Source organism: Tenrec ecaudatus, chromosome 4 (assembly GCF_050624435.1).
Source record: "Tenrec ecaudatus isolate mTenEca1 chromosome 4, mTenEca1.hap1, whole genome shotgun sequence".
In the NCBI taxonomy this organism is placed as follows: Eukaryota; Metazoa; Chordata; class Mammalia; order Afrosoricida; family Tenrecidae; genus Tenrec; species Tenrec ecaudatus.
In genome coordinates, this window is record NC_134533.1 from 163,972,163 (window position 1) to 163,992,522 (window position 20,360).

General features: G+C 37.2%; 1 non-coding gene and 1 pseudogene across 1 annotated transcript; one reads left to right on the forward strand and one right to left on the reverse strand.

The window, feature by feature from the left end:
* The first annotated feature begins 5,639 nt into the window (after positions 1-5,639).
* On the forward strand, positions 5,640-5,747 carry LOC142447680 (small nucleolar RNA SNORA1; annotated as a pseudogene).
* Positions 5,748-19,425: 13,678 nt separating this feature from the next.
* Positions 19,426-19,557, reverse strand: LOC142447628 (small nucleolar RNA SNORA5). Its single transcript, XR_012784297.1, has one exon. It is a non-coding gene; the product is annotated as a small nucleolar RNA SNORA5 (small nucleolar RNA).
* Positions 19,558-20,360: the final 803 nt, after the last annotated feature.

Consider the following 20,360-nt stretch of genomic DNA (forward strand, 5'->3'; position numbering starts at 1 on the left):
GCATATAGACATGTATCCAGTTCTTACATCTTTCTTCTCCATCATAGTCACCAGCACCCCCTATAGCATTCATTGCTAGGGCAACATTCACAAGAAAGGATACTGATTTTCAGTTGTCTAAAGGCAAGCCATGGATTTGGGGAGTTAACTTGGAACTGCCACCTTCTGATCTGTGGAGCATCAAGTCAGGGCTGCTTTCCATTACTCCATGTGGATGCCAGCTACAAGCTTGAGATTCCACCCAATACCCATACATGCTGAACTGCTAGTGTGCACTCCCTCTGTGGGCTTGATAATTCAATGGGAAGACAGATTTTATTGAGAGTTCACCATACTTGAGGGGCTCTAGTGGTGCAGTGGTTAAGTAATTGACAGCTAACCAAATATCAGCAATAGCAGTTTCACCCTCCCAGCCACTCCATAAGGGGGGAAATATGGTGATCTGTTTCTATAAAATTTGCAGTATTGGAAAACCTGTGGATAGTTATACTCTGTCCTTTGAGTCATGACAGTCAATGGCAATAGATTTTTTTGTTCATCTTATTTTTAGTGTTAAGCAATCCTTAAAGAAACTCTATGGACACAGTGGTTAAGCACACCAATACTAATTGAAAAGTCAATGGTTTAATTAAATACAGCAGCTATCCTATAGGAAAAAGATGTGGTAGTCTTTTGCATTAATTCACAGCCTTGTAAACCTTATAAGGCAGTTTTACTCAGCCCTAGAGGGCTACTATTGATTGGGATCAGTTTGATGGCAGATTGATACAATCTTTTTGACTGCTGACTTAGCCCAAAATAATATAAAGTAAATCCGTGGTGAATTTCAGGAGGATTATCAATGCATTATTTTCATGTCCCAAGCGATGCACTATACATCGTTATTTTGTCATATCTTGACCTATCCGGAGTCTCCCTTCCCCTCCTTCTCTGCCGTCCCTCTCCCAGGGAGGAGGTCACATGTGGATCCTTGTAATCAGTTCCCCCTTTCCAACCCACTCACCCTCCACTCTCCCAGCATCGCCTTTCATTGCATATTTAGCTTAAAATTTTAATCTTTATTGTATATATATTTTACACTTGTATTTACACATATTAAGCTTATAAAAACAAAAAATGGAAGGTAAAGAAGTAGGAAAAGGTGCAAATACATTTTCAGCTCTCTGTAAGGCTTTTTAAAAGTGACCAAAGCTATTATTTAGGAGGGAATTGTGTACTTTTGATTTCTGAAAGGAGCCCGGGTTGCAGAGTGGTCACGCATTGGGCTGCCAGGTCAGTAGTTCAAAGTCACCAGCTGCTCCACAGGAGACAGGGGAGGCTTTTACTCCAGTCAAGAGTTAGAGTCTCAGCAGCCCACGGGGCAATTCTACTGGACCCTAGAGGCTCACTATGAGCCAGCATCAACTTGAAGCCAGTGATTTGGTTCTGGTTTTAAATTATCAGGAGAAACAGGAAGGGACTTAGGGAAGCAGGTTAAGAAAGGGAAAAGGGTGACCTATGAAAGGTTTCAGATAAATTGATAATCTCTCTGATGACCTAGAGACTCTAGAGCATACGCAGTTAGGCGATTTGTCGTGACTTGAGGTAGAGCAGCGGGGGTGCTGTGCACCGCCTCACTTCAGTTACTCACTGACTATGTGTTGTAGGTGGGAGGAGTGGGGGAGGGGGGCACCTTTGTAACTCCAAGTCAGTTTCAGAGAGTGACAGATGGTTTCCATGACACAGTGAAATTCCCCAAAGAATGGTGGCGGATGTGAGGCCGTGATAGAGCTGTCAAATCCATCCCAGGGGATCTGTGAAGGACAGCGACAACATGTGCCACAGATATGCACTGTGCTTTTATTTGGTGATGTATGTCATAAGAATCTTTTCTTTACCCATTCAAGGATATTGCGTGAGTGCAAACAGCATCTCCCACCTATCATCTCCTTCCTCCCACAACCACTGCAACAGCCAATCTTGTGAAAGTTGAAGTGCTGGAGTTGCAATTTATATATATATATATTTCAAGTAATCTTAAAATAAACATTGTTTCCTCTAAATGTCAAGTCCATATTTAATAACATAATCTCTTCAAATGTGTTCTGTATGGTTAATAATTTAATTTTTGTATAGACCTTCAACCTTTCACTCTCATCAAAGCTATGAGAAACTATGCTTTGTCCATTTTGGAGATGAGAACAACATAGAAATTCTGAACAATGTAGAAAAGAGCCATGGGAAAACCCAAGAGGCCATCAATTTATTGGTAGACTCACTTTGTTACTTAGTAACAAAGATTGTGGAATTTTATTACTCCTTGATGAGGATGAAAAAGCTCCATTTGAAAAAAAATGTGTTATGGACTCAAAGAATAGAAAATAAATCTTCAGGATTAGGGTTTTTTCTGAAATCATTTCATACTTTTTCTCCAGACAAGTAAATGAGGATGGAAATACAAAATGAGTTGAGGTACAGAGGAACATACACTTAGAAGATAGATTTTTGCTATATATTTTTAAATTTTAGCAACTTGATCAGAAATTACTTTTTGTTGGAATTTTAGTATAAAGTCATTTATATACAATACATTTTTAATGTTGAAATCTTATTGCTCATGGCTTTAAATTCAACTCAGAAAATGCCAGAGATGCAATTTTTCAGTAAATATTTCATTAAAAGAATTGCATCCTTTACAGAGAACAGAGCAAAATATAGCCATGATATTAAAAAAAGTTTATCATTACAGACTTTTGAAGGAAATAATAATGAAAACAGTATCATTGGAATCTGAACATATTTTATCCTTCAAATACTCTATGATGGCCATGATGTAAGTATCCCTATTTACATATGAGGAGACAGGAATCTGAACCCAGTTCCTTTAGCTAATGGAGGCATTGGGAATCAACCATCATGCTTTTGGTGGGCAAAATATAAGACCTGATACCTAACTACTATTTTATATGTGAACATAAAACAATGAAACATTATTAGATAAAATTTTGTGATCAGTTTATGAAAGGTCATATGATATTTGAATATGAAGTTAATGATCATGACCCACTTCCAGAGGACATATGCTTGAAGCTTATTTTGCAATTAATGAAGGCTATCACAATTAATTTTTGGAGAAAATTAAATGGCAAAGAAGTCAGGGGAACGATGTTTTAATTTAATCTTTACATAGTAAGTACTCAGTTGACTTTAGGCAATTCACTTAAAGCAACCTTTAAAGTGAGGAAGTTGGAATAGACTGAGGTCAATTTGAAGATCCCCTCTGAAGTATTCTGATGATTTCTGATTCTATGACATAGGCCTCATTAATGATACACCAAAATTGAATATATCATGCAAAATGAAATCTATTAGTTTGCTTTTGTATGCTTCAGATATTGTTGGATTTCAAATTCTTATATTAAATTTCCATGTTGAGGTCCTTTCCTCCCTGCTTTATACTCTCTCTTTTAAGGAAACTCTGTACTTCGGAAAGAGCCAAAACATATGAAGTGGACAGGGATAATCTTGCCAAGTGTTCTTAAAGTATTTAGCATGGTAAATTGTAAGGACCAAAGGTAATTAATAAGAATTAAATAAAACATCAAAAAGGTTTTAAACAAATCTTAAGCCAGCCAATCAGCTGCCCTTTGCCTGAACTGGAAGACAAATAAAGCATAGTACCATACCTTATCCTCACAGACAAGTTATGTAATGTGTCAAAAATTAAGAATGACTTTGGACATGCCCTCTAGAAAAGATACCCTTACTAGGCATTCTTTTACTGTGATCCTTGAACAGGGAGCCGGAGCAGCTGAAGGCAGCCTGGGACAATTGGAAAACACGGAATGAGTGGGAGGTAGGGAACATATCTGCAACAGCTGAAGCAGAATGAACTTTTCTGCCTACAAAAGCAGCTTAGTTATAACCCTTGGAGCTCAGGCGTCAATCCATCCGCATGCAGGACAAGTGTGGGTGATATATGGAAAGGATATTTTAAAATCTGCTTGAGCTTGCCAATCTGGCGATTTGCCCAGGAAAGAAAGCCTCAGAAAAATCATGATGGAAACAAACAAATTTTCTCATATTTATGTAGAAGTTGAGAGCCACACAAGCTAGTTAGAATTCCATTGCTAAAGAGATAAAGATTTCATCATTAATAATTACTATCACAGCAAGCTATTTTAACCATACCTTCACAAATGGCTGTGGAAATAATTGAATGAATATGTGTATTAGTTTTGTGCAATATGATGAAGGAAAAAATACTTTCCTGACAGGCCCTGATAAAGTTAAATCTGCTTCTTTGTAACTTACTGAATCTTACGTCGATTTTCCAATATGGCTATGCGGTCAAGAAGAGAGTAGGAGCATTTCTTTCTGAACTCAGAGGCAATTTGTTTAGCATACTTGAAAAAACACAAAATCCAAATGTGATTTTCTTTGTAATATAGGTGTGTTTAACAACTTGAATTTTTCAAAATACTTAAGTGACAGTAAACAAGAAACAGTACACTTTTCTGTAATATAAACAGAAAATGCCTTTTATGGCAGTACAGTGACATCAGCACCTTAGGTGAGATATCCTGTATTAAAAATAGCTTTCATACTGATCGACTCTGCATTATTATCTTTCTCAGACATCAGTTGAACCATTATAATTTCTTTCAAATGAGATCTTTTGAATGAAAATACATCACGCAGACAAACTAAATGATTTCTAGTGGTAGTGTAACAGCTCCCAAGGAGACAGGGGGGTGTTACAGAGCAGCATATGATTCTTGGTGTCAGTGCCAGAGAGTTCTAGTTGTAATGTGTTGAATCACTGCAAGTGGTGACATGAGTGATTAGATTTTACAGTGCAACTTAATTTGAAAGAGGAAACTTTCTTGTTCAGGAACTTATCTAAAATTTCTCAACAGAGTTATAAAGAATGAAAACATGTCAAAAAGTTTTGGGATAACTTATTGTTTAATAAAAAAAGAACATTTAGGATATAGTCATAATTTTCCTATGCAGTGAGATGGCTGTGTTGTGAGTTAATGAAAGGGTTCCAGAAGGAGTGTAAACAATCATATTTATTTTTGCAACTACATTTAATATTTTGCAACTGAGATGGACATTCTAAGGGCTTATAAAATAAAGGGGCTAAATGCTAGCACCTTGTATTACAGCGTTTTATTTAACACAAATAGATAAACATAATAGGTTTTATTTATTAACAGTCATGGAATTGAAATACAATGAAATCCATTACAACAAAAATACAGATAAAATTTACCTAATACTTAATTAGTTTTTATTCCTTAGTATTATACTACCCACACACTCACATTAAAACACCAGCATTGTAATGGTGAACCAATTGTCATAGATCACTAATGATCACCAGATAACAAGGAAAACTGTTCACTGCCTACTGTTTTAGGTTGTATGGCAGTACAATGTCTAATAAATTCCTATCAGGTTTAAAATTTGGAAGAAGTGATTTTCAAATTAAATATGATATTTAAGAAGGATATTTTTTTGGCAAAATGTTGGAAAGTAACTTCTTTATCAATACTTGGCATACATACACCAACTCTAAACTTGGTAAAATTTCTACTTTATTCTCTTTACAATTATTTTTATTCAGTGACATAGAAAATTACTTCATTTAATCAAACCATATTCATGGTGTCCAGAAGGACAGTTGGGGCTGAAAGGATGACAGGTTTTGCTTCCATCACTGTGGATTAATTGCAGTGGTGACAATGAGACCTGTAACACTTTGCAAAAAAAAGCAACAAAAAAAAATCAAACCATATTTTCCAGATGCAAACTGATTTGCTTTAGAAACTACATATATAATTTAGAGTTATAGAAGTAACTCTGTAATTAACTGATTATCACTCCGCAACTCCAAACCAAACTGACTGCCATCAAGTCCATGTTGATTCATAGTGACCCTCATAGGACAGAACTGCTCTGAATTCCCAAGATTGTGTTTGGGAGAGTTAAAAGCCCGACTTTCTCCCATGGAGTGGCTGGTGGTTTGGAACTGCTGACCTGTCTGATCACAGCTGAATGTGTAACCGCTCTGCCACCCGGCTTCCACTCAGCAACTAGAATGATGGAAATCATGTGTTAGAATGGGAATGCGCTTTGTTAGGTTGACAACACCCCCAACACCTAGCACAGTGTCTTACATGGTAGGTGTTTACTCAATAAGAAATTATTCATTGATTACATGAATACATAGATCCACAGCTAATCACTGGAAAGTAGGAAAATTTAAACCCAAGTTACTGACCCATGCTCAGGTCTCTAGTGACTATTGTCAGGAAATTTGTAAGTGCCAGTAGGAGCTTCAAGATTCATAAATATATTTCTTAGTGAATTTTAAATTATTATTGGGTGAGAAGATATTATAGTGAAGAGTGTGATCAAATCGCTTGATTTGTCTTGTGATGTTCATGATTGCTATTTATGGTGATGCAGTACCAAGGTTTAGAAACGTGTATGAAGAGGGCTAAGGAGTCAATTCACAAGGCTAAAAGAAAAAAAAATCAATTTTCCAAGAAACTTTATTTTTCACAGGGCTTGCAGAAAATTTATTCTCAAGGAAATGTCCAGAACAAAATATGAGCAGAGATCAGCCCTGTCCCATACCCAAAGCACAATCACCTGGCGTTGAGTTGACCCCAAAGTGCACTTGCCTAGTGCTTAGTTGACCCCATATTTCTCCTCTACTGTGGAAATACTTTTATTAAATAAGATCTAAGTTAGAAATAACAAATTACATACATTTTATCTTCTCTAATTCTGAAATCAATTATGGAAAATAAATATCATCTCCATGTGAAAGACAATGAAATGAAACAGAGAGAGAATTCAAACATCATAAGACAGCCCAGACTTAAACACTCTTTTTTTTCACAAGGACTGGGTGAGGTGGTTGTATGCTTATTAAAATCAACCTATTAAAAACTACCACAACAAATAAGCATCAATTATAAAGGTACCCTCTTTAAAAGGCAATAATCAATGTTTAAAGTCAGTAAACACACATTTTGTAGCCTTTATTTTAAGAGAATAAGAAAATTAAAGAGAGATTGTAACTTCTGAAACATTGTTTATATGATATAGAAATTATTGAATGAATTTACATAATCAGTTCTACAGAGCATTGCGTAGGGTTGAATACAGCCACCAGAGTAAAGGTATGGTTGCATTCTGACCTCGGGTACCTATGAATGTGATCTTACTTGAAAGTAGGTCTGTGCAGTTGTATTTATGTTAAAGATGTAGAGATGAGATCACCCTAGAATTAAGTAGATCCTAAAAGTCTTTGCTGTTGTCCTAAGAAAGAAAGAGGGGGGTTTGAGTCCCACCTAGAGATAGAGAGGACAAAGCCCTGTAACAATGGGGCGGTGACTGAACAGCAGACAAGGGCCAGAGAGTGCCAAAGATTGTCTGTCAGCAGAAGCGAGGAAAGAGACTTCTATGAAATAGCTGCATGGGTTTTCTAGAAGAAACCCTTCCTGCCTGGGTATTGAACTTTTGACTTCTAGAACTGTGAGAGAATAATGTGCTTTGTTTTAAATTCCCTTGAATGGTAATGTGTTATAACAATCCTCGGACACTAAGCAAATGCAGTGCACAAACACTAAGCTGGTAACACTACCTTACATAGTGGTATGTACAAGGTATAAGTCTAGAAGTGTGAGTCATTAAAAACAAAAGACTGCAGGAAGATTGGTATCCTAAGTATTAATCGGCTGCTCATTTGGAATTGGATAATCATATGGACTACGATGGGGAAAATGACAAATTGTGGAGAAGTGACATGAAACTCATCATGAAAAGAACATTTCAAGATTTATCATGAAGTACTGTGCTGTCAGAGGTAGACGACTATGTGCATGCCTACAAGGAACACCAGTTAAGGAGACAATTACTCAAAATCACATACCAACCACTAATGGCAAAGTTGAAGGCATTAATTATTTTAACCAATTTCTGACTCAGAAATTGTTTAACCATGCATCAGGACACATGGATAATTATGGTTATTAGAATGCTAAAGTTGAAAACAAAGAGGAAGAATTATTAATTGAAACATACACTTTTATAGAAATTACACTGTAGATCATGTAAGACCAATAACTTTTTAATTGCATATAGCATTTTTAAACAACATAAATGCCAGCCATTCATCTGGACCTCACCAGATGTAATTCTCAGGAATCAAGTAAATTAATTACATGTGTGCAAAGTAATGATGGGGAAGTTCAATATCATTAATCAGAACAAGGCCAGGGACCAAATGCAGAACAGAACATATGCATACGCAAGTTGAATCTGAAGAAAATTAAAGCAAGTTTGCAAAAACCAAGTTTTGAGACTATCTCGGGGTGATATCTCACTCACTGAGTAATAATAATAAGACCCGACGAGTTGTGGGATGACATCAAATACAACATATAGTATGAGGGAGAAGAAAAGAAGAAAAAACATATCAAAGGAATCTCTGAAATTTCCCCTTGAATATGTTGGCCGTTGTTAGGCGCCATCAAGTAAGCTCGGGCTCCGGTGGCCCTGTGTATAATAGTCCTGCGCCCCCTCACAATTGTTATGTTTGAGCCCAACCTTGAAGTCATTGTGTCAGTCCATTTCATCAAGCTTCTTCTGTTTTATCAAGCATAATGTCCTTTACCAGGGACAGGGGTCTCCTGATAACATGTGCAAAGGACATGAGTCAAAACATCACTTTCTCTAATTCTTATGAGCATTCTGGGTGTACTTCTTCAGAGACAGATTTGTTTACTCATGGTACTTTCAATAATTTTCATCAACACCATAATTCTTTGAAATGGGTAATTTAAATGTATCAATGCTTCTTTGTTCTTCTCCTTGAACATAGGTTAGCTAAAGTGATTGGAGAAACGAAGAATCAAAATGCTGAAACAGAAAACTTCAAAGGACAATTCACGAGGACAAAGTCAAACATTTTAATAAAATGAGAAAATACCTGGAATTTGAAAATCAAAAAGGAAGAACAGCATTCAGTGTTTAACAAGCTGAACAAAACAAAGATAAGCAACTCAGCCTTGAGTTTAAATATTTCAGGACTCTGTGGACAAAACTTGAATGATGTAGGAAACATCAAAAAGAAGGTGGAAAGAATATTGAGTCATTTAACCAACAACAATGGGTCAGTATCAATCATTTCAAGAGTTATCATATAATCAAGATGACACTGAACTAAAAATTTCAAGTTCTATTTAAGCCATTGGTGATCAGCGAGTATCCAAAAATTGATAGTATACCAATTGAGATGTTTCAACAGATGAATGAAACACTGGAAGAAATCCCTTGTTTATACCAAACTTTTTTGGAAAAGAGTTACTTCCACAATCAACTGAACAGAGTCTAATAGCTGTATCCACTTCAAAGATAAGTAATCCAATAGCATGTGTAAAGTATCCAGAAATAGCTATAGTATTGCAAACACATAAGATCTTGTTGAAAATAATTCAAGAACTTTTAAAGCAGAACATTAATAGAGAATTTCCAGAAACCAAGCAGAGAATACCAGAAAGATATTTACTTGTGCTTCATTGATTACACAAAGATAACCAACTGTATGGAACATAACCAGTTGTGAACTGTACACATGATGGCCATTCCAGAACATTGAATTGTATGCATCCAGAGCATGTGTATTGAACAAGAAGCAGTCATTCAAGCAAGGGAACACTTCATAGTTGGACGTTATAAATGGTGTGTGAGCAGGTGGTATCCTTTTATTATACTTATTCAATCTGTACACTGAGTAAATAATCTGAGAAGCTGGACTGGGTGAAGAATGAAATGGCATCAGTATTGGACGGGGACTCATTACCAACTTGTGACAGGCAGTTGACATATCCATGATTGCTGACAATGATGAGCACTTGAAGCACTTACTGATGAAGATCAAAGGCTCTGGCTTTCAGAATGGATTCAGCATTAACAAAAACCCTCACAATTGAACATGATGATTAACTGAGAAAATATGGAAATCAGATTCATAACCATCTTCCATGGATTCACAAAGTCCATCGAAGAAACAGTCAATGCCAAATGATGAATGTAATGCGGACATCTGCTATCCAAGACCTTTTTCAAATCTTAAAGAGCAAAGATGTCACTGTAAGAAAGAAAGCGTCCTATTTCCAGCCAGGGTGTTCTCAATCACCTCCTAAATATGTGAAAGCTGAACAATGGAGACGGAAGACAAGAAGAATCGATCACTTTGAAATATGGTTTTGGTGAAGGTTATTTAAAATACCACAGACATTCCAGAAGAATTAAGAACCCTGTCTTGGAAAAAGTACAGTCCAACAGATTTTAGAAGGAGGATCGTGAAACTCGATTTGCTGTCTGTTGGCCATGTCATCTCATGTACCAGTACCTAGAAAATGACATCATGTTTTGTAGAGATTAGCAAAAAAGACCCTCAACGAGATGGACGACACAGTGGTTCCAACCTTGGACTCAAATATAGCGAGTGAGTGACACAGACCAATCTGTGTCTTGCTGTTGTCCATGGGACTATGATAAGTCAGAAATGACTGGATAACACTTTGTAACAAGAACAGAGGATGTTTACTTCTCTTACTTTTTTAACCATATAGGGTTGGATTGAATGTATTATGCAGTAAATTGAAGGGATTAGTCTGCATTAAGATATATAACAATTATTATATTTTTATAGTATTTTATAAACATCAAGTATTATAGAAAATATTACTGTGTGAATGTGATTTGTAAGCTATAAAATAATGTTTGTAATATAGGCTGTTAATCATGCCATTCATTGTAGAGCTTCAGCTGTATTATTAGCACATGCCAAAAACTGCCTTGAGTTGATAGAAGCATGGAATCTAATCAATAACAAAATATCAAATAACACAGAGCAGAATTATGAGTTATTCAGACACATCTGAGACTAGCTTTTCTGATTCTAAGATTTATTTAATATCTCAGTAATATACTCTGTTAAAATACAACGAAGAATCTTACTGGCACAGTGGAGGTGGCACTTCGGTAAACAAGGCGGGAATCCTGGCGAGCATGCTCTCTCTACTTTTCCAAGGAGTAGTGGTCAGCCTGCTTAATAACCTTTCCAGAGTTTTCATCTGAGACAAGGGCTCACTTAGGAAGTGGTTTCATACTGTGGCCCTGCATTTTCTTGAAAGTCATACCTCAACTTTTGTTACAATTCTCACACACACACACACACACACACACACACACACACACACTCCAAGACTTGGTTTTCTGCAACCTTCTTGTTAACTAAGATGTTTAACAAAGGTTATCTCATAAAGTCCTAGTGGTGCTGGGAATTAAGGAGTAGCTGTTAATTACAAGCCAATGATTCAAAGCCAAGAGTAACTCAACATAAGAAAGATGAGGTTCCCTGCTCCCATAAAGATTTACAGGCTCAGAACTTGTAAGGCATCGTTGTACTCTCTCTAATAGAATGTCTATAAGTGGGAATTGCCTGAAATACCGTAGGCTATATATATCTCAAGACATATTTTCATAATACACATACTTAAATTCAACAAGATAAAGACATAACGTATACCTGGTGAATCTGGAAGTGCTTGGCAAAAGTACTGAGTCTTAGAATCAACTGTGAGATAGTGGCTAGGGATAGAGTCTCGTGCTCATGATTTATAGTGCCTGTGCTGGTCTTGAGGATCCCTGACAGTGCAGTTGGAAAGAACTTGGCTGCTAACAGAAAGGTTGACAATTTTAACTTGCTAGGTGCTCCATGGGAGAAAAAAATGTGACAGTCTGCTTTCGTCAAGATTTATAGCCTTACAAGTCTTATGAGACAGCGCTGCCCTGTGGTATAGGATTATTATACGTTGGAATCAACATGACAGCATGGAGTTTTTGTTCTTATTTGTCTGCTAGTATAAAGACTTTAAACAGGGCAGTGGGTAGCATCTGGGTTTTATTTCTGGGTTCATTATCTCTAAGTTGATTTTTCTCGAACTAGTGAAAGCTAGCTAATGTTACTTCCAAGCCTCTTCTGTTTTAATTAGGTTATTAGGACTTAGTAGTTTGTAAATCTTACAAAAATAAGGCCAAATCCCAAAGCAAGATGATGATAGACCAATGTAATGATCTTCCCCAGGGTGGATACACATCGGTTCTGTAATCCATGGTTTCCCCAGGCCCGCATGACCAACTTCACAGGCTGCTATCCTGTGGGTCAAAGCAGACCTTCCTCTTACCTGGCTCTCGCGCTCTGACTGGCAGGTGAGGCGTGGTGTAACAATTTTGGTAACATCCACCCTAATGATGCCACTGCTTTGGTAGACCCTGGGAGACAAATCTATCTGTCAACGCTTCTGCCTCTGGAGTCGTTGTGATGTTACCCTGCCCAACAATATCAGGGGTGAAATCCACAAACCAAACATCCCCTTAACACTGCTTATTTCCCAAAGAGGCTCTGAGCTTTTGACGATGTGAAGTTGCATGGCCAAAAAGGATTTGCAGGTGTAACCAAGATTCTAAACCAAAACCTATTGCCTTAGGATGTATTCTGCCTGTGCGCACAGTGTAGAATTTGCACACAGGGTTTCTAAGTGAGTTCATTTTTGTGGAAGCAGATTGTGACTTCTCTCTCTCATGGAAAAGCCTCTCTCTTTGACACATCAGCAATTTAGTCACTTTTGCCATCTTTGACGTGAGAATATTATCCTGGATTATCTAGTTGGGCCCCAAAGTCCTAAAGTGAAGAACATCTCCTGGTTTGGCTAGAAAGAGAGGCAGAACGGCGTGGTGAAAAAGGGCACCGAGGAATTTGACGCATAAGAAAAAGAAGAGCCCTAAGAATGAAGTAATACTGTGAGACCTAGAAGCATGCAATGACAACTAGCTAGGAAAGGGGGCCTATAGTCCAACAAGAGAAAGAACCTCAAGTCTCCTCACAAACAGAATGAGCAAGAGAAGAGACCATATTCTCCACATTTCATGATTATACTTGCTGGTTGAGTTGTGAGGAGTTTGGCTTTCTTTACATGGAATTGCAATCCCTGCCGAAGGCTGCAATCCTTGAAGATCATCAGTAAGTGATTCAGGTTCTCCTCACTTTCAGCAAGCAAAGCTGTGCCATCTGCATGTTGCAGGTTGTTAGTAACCCTTCCTCCAAACCTGAGGCTGCATTCTGCTTCCAAAAACAAAGTTTCTCAGATTATTCGGGCAGCACACAGATTGAGTGAGTATGGTAGGAGTACACAACTCCATCACAACCCTTTCTTAATTTTAAGTCATGTAATATCCCCTTGCTTTGTTCAAGCACCACCTTCTTGGTCCACGTACAAGTTCCACATGAGCACAATGTAGTGTTCTGCACAATGCTTCATAGTTTTTTATGATCCTCAAAATTGAATGCCAGTCAATAAATATTTTAATTAGGGGAATATCAATCTGAGGATTCTTTAAGAATAGGATAGAGCTTGATCTAAAATGCTTGGTAGAGTGAAGTTCCCACCTGGAAACTATTAAATCACAATCTGAATTTTAATAAGATACCTAGATCACACAGGTGGTACTTTAAAATTGGAGAAGCACTGATCTAAAATATGTTCAGCAAAAATTGAAAAGATAGCAAAATTAAAATTTTATACTAAAGTTTTCACTACAATGAAAATATTCTTATGCTTTCCCAATTTTGTTTCATCTTTTATATGATGAAGACAAAATCCCATCATGTTTCATATGGTTATGGTCAATATTTATAGCCTAGTCATTATTAGTTACATAATGAGTGCAAATCTCTCTGTAATATATCAAAGCAATTATAAATGCTTATTAATTATATTAATATTCTTCATTAGTCCATTCTTCTACACAACCTTTTTTCGTCCTGCTTACCCAATAATCCTATTTAAATATGATCTATTCAACACCTTGAATAATCTGTTATAACTAATCACTCAAAATGGCAGCAGCAAGGGGAATCTATGTCTCCAAAAAGGCAATTATATTTCTGTTGATGCGTAAACCAAGTGGAGCAACCTCACTTAGGGACAGACTACTTAAATATATTTATATAGAACCCAAGGGGAGAGTATGGCCCACACTATGCTGCTAACAGACCTAGTTTCTCTCCAGTCCTTGGGGACCCAGACTCTGGCATTTTAAAGCACACATCCTTACAGGCCACACCAGAAGGATTTTATGTGGAAACCCTTCTAAATTAACCATGCTTAACCTTAAAATCACCTCTGGAATATTTAAAGAACTGACTGCACCCTTGGATTTAGTGCTGCAATGCATTCACATGGGTAATAGATGACTGCTGCTACGCCAAGGTTATGGAATTGACAGTTGCTGGACTTTGATTTCGATCTCTGGCTTTGAGGAATTATTGCCCATGACTACCATATATATGCAGTTTTAATGCCTTCCTTACTTTCTCATGACATATATTAATCTGGTGTGTGTGGTTCTGCCTTTGTGAATGAATGCTATGGAAAGTTTTATCCTATCACCAATCCTCATTATTTGTGTAAATAGTGCCCAGTAACATAAAAGTTTAATCTGCATAGGAAATAAGTCATGTATTGTGGTCTGAAGCAGGTTTGTGCTTGTATAATTTTATTTTCTTAACAGTGTTTTAAATTATCTACAACTGGCTAAAGTAATGACAATAGCAATAGAATTACCTTATGCCTCCGGAAGATGATTTATAATGTTCTCTATTGCAAAATGATAATGGTGTCTAAAGTGAACCACAGATATAGATAAACCATAGGTGTATGGATGTATTTTGGGCTTAAACGGAATTTTAGCTCCAATAGCTCCAATGATTTCTCATGACATTGCCCTTCTCCATGCTCACCCCAATGAAAAGATCATGGATGATATGGGTACTATTAAAATTTTTTTGAAGAAATCATATGGTGCCTGACTATTAGAAGTCAGCTATTTTGCCAACTAATAGGAAAAGATCCGTATTTGTACCATTCCAAAGAAATGTAAGCCAACAGAGCTTAACATTTTAGAATAATATCATCGATACGGCATTCAAGTAAAATTCTGCTGAAGATCATCCTGCAATAGTAGCAGCAGTGCATTGACACAGAGCTCCCAGACGTTCAGGCAAGATGCAGACACGGATGTGGAACAAGGGATATCATTGCTGATGTTAGATGGTTCTTAGATAAAAGCAGAAAATACCAGAAAGATGATTACTTCTGTTTCATTGGTATTCAACTGTGTTAATCATAACAAATTATGGATATCCTGGAGAAGAATTGAAATCCCAGAACACTTCACTGGGCTCATTGGAACTTGTGCATGAATCAAGAGGCCGTTGTACCAAGGACCTGGGTACAAGGGCATACTGCATGGTTTAAAATCAAGAGAAGTGTGAGACAGAGTGGTAACCTCTCACCATATTTATTCAATAAGTAACTAAGAAAATAATCAGAGAAGTAGATTATCTAAAGAAGAATATTACATTAGGATCGGAGGAAAGCTTATTCACAACATGCAACATGCACGTGACACAACCTTGCTTGCTGAGAACGAGGAGGGCTTGAAACACTTGCTGATGATGATCAAAGATTGCAGCCTTCAGTGTGGACTCAACTCAGTGTCAAGAAGACCAAAATCACAACTGAACCAAAAAGTAACACCATGATAAGTGGGAAAAGTCGAAGTTGTCAAAATTTTTTGTCTTGCATGGATTGACAATCAATGCTCATGGGAGCAGCAGCCAAGAAAGCAAAAACACCTGTTGTATTAAGTAAATGTGCCGCAGAAGACCTCTTTAGAGTATTGAAAAGCAAGCATGTTACTTTGAGAACTGTGCTGCTCCTGACCGAAGCCATGCTATTCTCCATTGCCTCAAATGCATGTGAAAGTTGGATGTTAAATAAGAAAGACCAAAATGATAATATTTTTGGATTGTGGTGCTGGGGGAGATTGTTCAAAGTGCCTAGAATAGCTAAAAGACAAATGAATCTGTATCAGAAGAAATAAGTCCAGAGTGATCCTAAGAGGCAAGAGTGGCTAGACTTCATCTTACACAGTTTGGCTACATTGCCAAGAGAGACCAGTCCCTGGAGAAGGGTATCCTGCTTGGTAAAGCACCAGGGCAGTGAAAAGAAGAAGCACTTTAAGGAGATAGATTGACGCAATGATGGCAACAATGGGCTCTAGCATAGGAATAATTCTGAGGATGGTGCAGGATGGAGTAGGGTTTGATTCTGTTGTGCATAGAGTCACTATGGGTTGAAAGAGACTTGATTACACCTAACAACATCATATTGATAAGAACCAATGGTACTAATAGAAGAAGTTCAAGCTTCACTAAAAACATTAGCCCCCAAAAAGGCTCCAGTGATTGATGGAATAAAAGTTGCAGTACTTCACCAAGCTGATGAAGACCTGGAAGTACTCACTTTTCTATGCCAGGAAATTTGAAAGACGGCTAGATAACCCACTGATTAGAAGAAAACCATAATTGTGCCCACTCTAAAGAAAGGTGACCTATAGGGATGCTCAATTTATATAACAATATAATTAGTGTCACATACAAGTAAAATTTTTCCAGAAGATCAGAGACCTTCTGGAGAATCAGACCAGACTCAGATGAGGATGTGGGATAAGGGATATCATTGCTGATGTCAAATGGATCTTGCCTTAAAGCAGAGAATACCAAGAAGATGTTTACTTGTGTTCCATTAACTATTTAAAACATTCTGCCGGTTAGAGCATACCAAATATTGGATAACCCTGAGAAGCATGTGACTTCCAGAACACTCCACTGTGCTCACGCAGAACATTTACATGGACCAAGAGGCAATTGAATGAACCGAATAAATGAATACTGCTTTCTTTAGAACTGGGAAAGCTGTGTTAGGACTGCATCCTCTCTTCATACTTATTCATTGTGCTTGATGAGCTAATAAGTAGATAAACTGGCTTCCATGAAGAATTAGGCATCAGGATTGGAGGGGACACTTGATAACAGCTTTCAATATGTGTGTGCCACAACCTTGCATAGTGAATGTGAATAGAACTTGAAGCACTTACTGATGAAGATCAATAATTACAGTGTATAATATGGATTAAGCCTCAATTTAAAGAACACCAAAAACCCCACAACTGGACCAATGAGTAACACCACAATAAATGGAAAAACTAGTGAAGTTGTAACGGATTTTTTTCTTGCTTGGATGCACAACCAAGCAAGAAGCAGCAATGGAAGCAGAAGTCAAGAGGTGAAAGGATGTGCTGCATTGTGTAAATCTGCACAAGACCTCCTTAATAGTGTTGAAAAACAAGCAGGTACTTTGAGGACTAATGTGTTCCTGACGCAAGCCATGATATTTTGATATGCATATGAAAGTGTGACAATGCATATGAAAGATGGAGGAAGAATTGAGGCATTCAATTAGGGTGCTGATGAGGAAAGTTGATAGAGCCATGCAGTGCCAAAAGAACAAATAAATCTGTCTTGGAAGAAGTATAGCCAGAATGCTCTTTAGAGGCAAGGGTGGCAAGACTTCGTCTCATGCATCTTTGACCTGTCAGGAGACACCAGACCCTGGAGAAGCCCATCATGCTGGGAGGAATAGAGGTGTAGCAAAAATATATGGACACAGTGGCAGCACTGTGTCAACGGACTTAACAGACTCAAGCACAGGGACAGTTGTGAGGATGGGGCAGTCGCTTTTCTGTTGTAGACAGCATCACTGTGAGGTGAAAACGACTAGATGGCATCTAGCAGCAATATGACTGTGTCAGGGTGGATGGGGGAAATGAAGTGCTAACAATAAGGTGAATTCTGTGTGGTCATTATAATGAAATGTCGAATCCAACTGAGAAGCAGAGAGTGCAGTGGTGGGAGAGCTGGTGTCAGAGTTGGTAAGAATGACAGGAAAGGGGAGGCTTGCCTGATCGTTGCCTCATATGAATTGGCTTTAGGCAGCTGATGCTGATGATGACTTGCTCTGCCTTGTGAAGTCAGAGGAGGTCAGACCATGGTGAATCCATTATTTTTACAATCACATACCTTATATCTCTAAAAGCAAATGATATGTTTTCTGGAAATCTTGCCCATCTCCATCACATTGCTTTCCATGATATCCCCCTGCCATATACCACTGTGATGGTCCATAGAGAACTAGGAACCAATACTTATATGTAAGTAAATGACAGAAATTTTCACTATATGCTCATATAGCAGCATAAGATTATATGAGTTGAGAGGAATAGAGACAAGGCAAAAGGGTATAATGATGATTATGACTGGGTAATAAAAGAAAAGGGGAAAGAGAGATGAGACCCTAGACATTGAATGGAAAATAGGAAATAGGACCTTCCTTTGCAAGGGCTAGAGACACAAGGAAAAAGAGATGGTCCATTTACTACCCCATCACTTCAAGACAGGACTCTCCTTTTTAGTTCTGCATCTACTGGGGACGTCCTGAACAGAGGATGAGAAAATTACACAGTACGGGGTGAACAAGATGGAGCCTGGATGACATAGTTTTTGTTTTTTTTAAACTAGTACTATGACAGCACAGAATATATTCCCAAGGATAATTCCTGACTAGTTTTTAGCTCAAATTAAAGGGATGATGATTGAGATTCCATCTTGAAATAACTCTAGTGCCTGAATATGAAAAAAAATGTAAAACCTGCAGAGTTGTTAGCAAGTATTTTACTCATTTGGTGGCTAAAAGGCATGCCATACTTGCAAATTTTAATAAGTTATAATATATCTGATGATTCATATGAATACATTTATATAAAACTTTAGCATAAACAATTAATATTACCAGTGTTAATTTTGAGGGGTTATATTGACTTTTTAGGAACATGATAAAACAGATATAATTTTACATTTGTGCTTAATTGTATTTATATATATATATATCTCTGTAGAAGACTAGTGTTAAAGTAACCACTTTGAAATAGTTTCTAATTTCTTTACTTGGTTTTAAATTAGTTCACATTTTATCAGATCACAGAAAATTTAGCAAAATATCTAGATTAGGCAGAAATCCTTTCTGCCACAAATAATTAAAGCACCGAACTTGTTACCAAAAAATGGGCAGTTCAAACCCACTCAATGGCACCTCAGCAGTAAGACTTGCAGATCTGCTTTTAAAATGTCAAAGTCTCCAACTCTTCAGTTGGGTACAGGTCTACTCTACTTACACGCAATGACCAGTAGTCACAATTGCCTCAATGCCAACGAAAACACCAGCATGTACTGGGCACGATTCAATTTGTACAGAATGGATCAATGATGAAGCATACTTGATTCTTGATCTTGGCTAACAACTAGTATATAGAAATATATGTGAATTTTATAGAAAATTATGGAAATTTGTTTTTCTATACTTGTTACTTACATATTTTTTTCTTTCTTTCCTTTCTGAATGTCTGTAACAAAATTTATCCCTAAGCCTCAGCAGAGGAACAGGGCCCAAGAGTTACAGTATCTCTGTGGCAGCCTTTTGGGCCAGTGCCAGCCATGGGTGGGGCCAGCACTGAATTTGACAAGCTGCACACATTTTTTTAAAATCCTAATTTAATCCAGGCTTCTACATTCATGTATACGTTTAAAAATTTTAAAATATATACGTAATGTATGAATACAAGTAAGAAAATTCTAAAGCTGTGTAATATCATTTGTCTTGATTTGTATTCACAGGTTTTAACATCGATTACTCAGAATTCTTGTTTTTGTAAGGCAAACAAGATGTATTATGAACTGTCATCATGCTGAAGACAATTCAAATCTATCAGAGAATTAAAAAAGAAAGTCAAACTCCCTGCAGAAGCAAAGCAGGTAAATATGTTACACCACTTGTCAATCACTTTGTTGTACTATGGCGGCTTGCATGTTGCTGTGATGTGCAAACTGCTTCATCTGTATTTCAAATACTATTAGGGTCAGCCAAGAGGAACAGGTTTTAGCAAAGCTTCTAGATTTTAGCAGAGCTTCTAAAACAAAGTACAAAAGGAATATGCTGACCATTTTTGAATACTTAGGCACTACTAACCTCAGGAATAGCAACATAACATTATCAGATATAATGCTAGAAGATGAATCCCTTAGTTTGGAAGACATTCAAACATGACTAAAGAAGAACTGCCTTGGCGAAATAGAGTCGTGGATAATCATTTGGTCGCAGTAAAGCTTTCAGAACCTTCATTTGCTGATAGGGCATGACTAACAATAAGAAGAAATAGCTGCAAACATATATTAATAATTGGAACTTGGAATTAATGAAATATGAATCTAGGAAAATATATGTCATCAGAAATGAAATGGACATACAAAGAATAATGTCCTATGCAATAATGAG